Source organism: Adiantum capillus-veneris, chromosome 25 (assembly GCF_014529385.1).
Source record: "Adiantum capillus-veneris isolate H3 chromosome 25, ASM1452938v2, whole genome shotgun sequence".
Taxonomy (NCBI): Eukaryota; Viridiplantae; Streptophyta; class Polypodiopsida; order Polypodiales; family Pteridaceae; genus Adiantum; species Adiantum capillus-veneris.
Genome location: NC_140955.1, coordinates 138368211 through 138373431, shown reverse-complemented (window position 1 = coordinate 138373431; position 5221 = coordinate 138368211).

The following is a 5221-nucleotide window of genomic DNA, read 5'->3' as shown; positions in this document are numbered from 1 at the left end:
ACATATTTTCAACGAAGACTATTTAACTCAAGAGTTAGTAGCTAAGGTGTTTGACCTCGCTACTACAGAGGACAATGAGGTTAGCAAGGCCACTGAGAAAGATATGACTAAGGCTTTTGGTCTGTCTCAGGGAGAAAGGCATTATTACCAACTGTCGGGAATGAAGAATGCAGTTAGGCTGCAGCAGGTCAAGTGGTTTATAGAAAGGGTCTTTTTGTTGGTAAATTCTGAATACATCGGCAGGGAAAATTATGGTATCTTGTTAGCTGCAAAAATTGGTAGACATATGGGGTGGGCAAATATTTTGTTTGATAGGATGAAATTTGAAATTTACACAAAGCAGAGAAGGAAAGATAGGACAACTAAGGTGGGCCTTATCTTGCTGTTGTTTTTCAATATGTCAATAATAAATGCATTTTTTAGGGGATGCAATCCCAAATTTCAACACAGGTAACTGAAGATGTGGGCTCTTCAATAAGAAGGGAGAGGAGACAGAAATTTCTCTTGGACCACAGATCTGTGCAGATAGATAAACATATTCAGGATCTTTTGTCTGCAAATTACTCTAAACAAGAATCTTTGGAGGTAGTGAAAGATAAGATGGACAAGGAGTTTGGAGATTTGTTTTTTGGTACTCCAGCAGATGTGATTAAAAAGCCAGTGATACCTGCAACTACCAAAACAGGTTTTAAGATCAGGAGACTTCATAAGTTATTAGAGAAGGAGTCGGTAGCTACATTTGGAGATCCTATTTTGGAGAGACCTGTAGTAACTTCTAGAGCTCAGTTTGCTACAGTCTCTTTTTCTGATGTGAAAACTTCACTAAATTTGGTTAAAGATTATGTGGAGCAGCAGTCTCTACATCTCACATTTTTTAGCAGAGAAAATGAGGGCCTTTAGACTGAACTAAAGAAGGTTAAGAAAGGGGCTTTAAATGACAAGAAAGCACAGCATGAGATAGAGTTTTTGGCAAAAAAGGTTCAACTTAGCCAAAGCTCAGGAATTAATGAGAAAGGAAATGGACTCTTACAAGCAGATAGTGTCAATCAGAGAAAAGACTTCAGCCAAAATTTCTAAATGGAAGGAAGAGTGGTTCCAAGTACTGCAAGATCAATTGACTGAAATGTATACTGTTAATACATCCTTGGAGACTAACAACAGGATACTGTTAAGTAGGGTTGCAGCTTGTAGAAAAGTGGAGGAAAAGATTAGACACATGTCAGAGGAAGAACAGGATGTAGAAGGTTGCTATGTCAGTTCAGGAGATATTGAGAAAATGAAGAGTGAGGTCAAGGAGTATATGAAATCAGTGTGGGAGCAGATTAAACTGAAAATGTATGATGTGGTTAGTAAACCCTATCAGGATTTTGCTGAAGAGGAGTCCAAGGAAGAAATTTTTCTTTTACAGAGACAATTAGCTGATTTGAATGAGCAGAATTCACAATTGCAACAGACAGTGCAAGCAAGGATTATGCAAAGCGATACTACACCAACTGAACTAGTTCAGACTACAGTTGAAGTGGAAGATCAGGAAACAGTTCAAGGATCAGGTCAAACTGCAATTTCAATTCCAGTTATCCAAGTGGATGACAAAGAGGATTAGGAGAACATGGAAGAACTTTTGTTGAAGAGTGTTGTGGCAATGTCTGAAGATCCAGGTATTGATGCTACATTACTTGAAGCTGCTCAAGATATGGAGGAACAGTCAGGAGATCCTATTGAAACTGAATATTCAGGCTTTCAAGAGCAGTAAAAAGAAGGAACTTCATTTTGGTTTTCAATTTTTTGTCAAGGGTTTTGTGGGTTCTTACAATGTTTTGCAAACATTGCCCCCGGAAGTGCTAGGTGTTAGGCCCTGATGCTTCAGTAGTGGTTTATTTACTTTTATTTGTAACCAAGATTGAGACCTTTGAACTCTAAGGGTGTTTTTACACCTATGATGGTTAGTTTAAGTGGGTTGCTTTAGTCATGAGATATACTTCTTGGCGCATGGTTGCAGTTAGGAGTAGTTAGCCATTTTACTTCTTAGCGATATAGCGTGTATTCAGCAGGGGCGCTGTAGCATGGGTTTTCCCTGACTCAAAGTATGCAGTAATACAGTGTAGTTCTTTTGTGTCAATGATGTTCTACAGTTTTCTGTTGTGTAGTACAGCTATGATGTATACAGTGTGCTGTGTATTTATCTTTAATTACTGTTAGGGAAGTAAGCACTTGTAAGCTTCTTCTCTTTTACAATCAAGATCTACTAAGGTAAGAAGTCAATCCATCCATGCTTATTGATTATCTTCAGCCCCTTTGCCATGAAATGTTGAGCTTAATTGGCTGCAAAGCCTCTTGACCATACACCAAGTGAAATGGTGTGAACTCTGTTGACTCCCTATATGTGGTTAGATATGCCCACAAGGAACCATCCAAGAAGTCATCCCATAACTTTGTCTTGTTTTGCACCATCTTTCTAATGATGCCTACAATGACACCATTAGCCTTCTCCACCAAACCATTTGATTGTGGGTAGTAGGGTGTGCTATGGCGATTTAGAATGTGAAGCTATTCACAAACTTCTGTGAGTAAACCCTTCTTGAACCCTGGACCATTATCAGAAACAATCTCCAAAGGTGTGCCAAATCCACAAAAAATATTAGTGTAGACAAACCTGCTCACTGCTTTCCTATTTACCCTTGACACACTTTGAGCCTCTACCCACCTAGTCATGTAACCTACAGCCACTAGAATGTAGAGTTTACCATTTTTTGTTCTAGGCGAAGGACCCATCGCATCAATGCCCCACTTTTTAAAGGGTCCATTTGCAAGCACAATTTTCCTTGGACCATGTACCAATCTTATATTCCCATTTACCTAACAGTTATGACAACTTTTACACCAATGTTGGACATCCACATGCAGACTTGGCCAAAAATACCCTGCAAGCAAAATCTTCCTTATAGTTAACTCTTGGGAAAAATGACCACCACATGCCTCTTCATGTAAACCTTTTACAATGGCTGGAATTTCCTCGATAGTTGGTACTCTTTTGCACACTTGATCCTTTCCTCTTTGATAGAGGGAGCCTTCTAGGAAGAGATAGCAACTTGCCTTCTTCATGAGTCTCCTGTTCTGAGATTTTGTGAAGTCTTGTGGAAAGTTACCGTCCAAAATGTAGCCAATAGTTGGATCCAAGGACTCCAATCCCTAGTATCTTGGTTTCTTGATAACTGTTGCCACCATGATGACCTGCACTTCTTTGTCAACACATGTAATTGCTTGTTGTGCAAGTTAATTGGCATCTTCATTTTGTCTCCTAGGGATATGATACAATTGCACTTCTTAAACAACCTACAAATGACATGAAATGTTTTCCTTAGGATTTCATTCTTGCATGCCCAAAGCCTAAAATCTGCTTCATAATGAGAAGTGCATCCCCTTTTACCATGAGACGTTGTATACCTTGTCCAATGCACATCTTTAGACCATGAAGTAGTATGTTGGACTTTGCTTCATTGTTGCTAGTTGAGCCTAGTAGATTGACCTTCTCTTCTATGACCACCTCTCCACTTGGGTTGAGCAACACTAGCACTCCCCCTGCTTTTCTTGTGGCTCATCAGAAAGTTCCATCAAAGAACAAGGTAAAAGTATTAGGAATAATTTTAGGTGGTGGCAATGGTAGGGTCTTTACTTGAGGCACCTTAATCTCCTTCTCATGTACCCTATAAGTGAGAATCCCGGTCAATTTTGCACACACACTATCTCCTACCTTAAAAGAGTATTGGAACTCTTGCAAATCCATAATCCACTTTGAGATCCTAGTACTAAGATTCATTTGAGATGACACCCCAAGGGATCAAATTTTCCGCAATGAGATTTACAAAAGGTTTTGGTAGCAAGTAGGATCTAAACTTCCTCACCACAAACATGAGAGAAAGCATCATGAATTCTGCCTCCGTATAGCCTCTCTCCTCCAAAGCATTCATGACCCTACTAGCAAAGTAGATGGGCCGCATCCTGGATGGGGATCTTGTTGTAGCAAAAAAACACCAATTGTTTCTTTCCCAACACTAGGGCTAACAAAGAATGTGTACTCCCAACAAGGAGGCATAAGTGTTGGTAGTTTTGATAGAATGAATTTGATGTTATAGAAGTATTCTTCAAGCTCATCAGACCAAACAAACCCAACTGATTGTGTCAATTTCTGCAAGGGGTGAAGTAACTCTAAGACTAAGTGAATGAAGCGTGACATATACTTTACCTTTTGAATGAATGAGATGACCTCCTTAAGACTCTTGGGTGATGGTAACTCAATAAGAGCCTTTGCCTTTGAAGGATCCACTTCGATGCCTTTTTAGGAAACTTTGTGACCAAGCAAGATCACTTCAACCTCACCTATGTGGCACTTGTTGGGGTTGAGTTGACCTCCCATGTCATATAGTTTCTTCAAATGCTCTTCTACCTTTTGTAAATGCAATGATTTTGAGCTATAAATGCAAAAATCATCAATAAAAACCCTAATGGAATTTCCAAAGAATTCTTGAAACACCATGTTAATGAAGTGTTGGAAAGTTACAGGAGCATTTGTCAGGCCAAATGGCATGACTCTAAAAGCATAACAACCCCAAGTAGTGATGAAGGTTGTTTTCAATTGATCCTCCAATGTGATACCTATTTGAACGTAACTTGAGTAGCCTCGCACATAGTGTACTTCTCATTGACCAGCTACCTCATTTAGTATCTCATCCTGAAATGGGGGGGGGAGTGATCATAATTGTCATGGATTTTCCATGATATACTATAGCTCTGAAAACTAGCATGTAATCATCTAACATGATTTACTAATTTCCCCCTTTACTTTTTATCTAAAATTAGTATAATTTGACTCAAATAAATATCTATACTAACTTTTCAACCTTGACATAATTATCAAGGCCTTTTTATTATGTATTCTAACTCTAATAAAAAGCATGTAATCATATAACATGATTTACTAACTTCCCCCTTTAATTTATTTTCAAAAATAGGGTCTTTTAACTAAGATAATTAGCTTAATTAACTTTATATGATTGAGCCAATTACCATAGGTCTTTAATGATGCACTTTAAGTCTAAAAATTATCTCAAGGCTATTTAATCTAATTTGCTAATTTTCCCTTTCAGTTTATCCTCAAAAATAGTGTTTTTCTACTAAGATTATCTGTGATTAAACTAACTATCACAAGTTACTTAAGATGTTT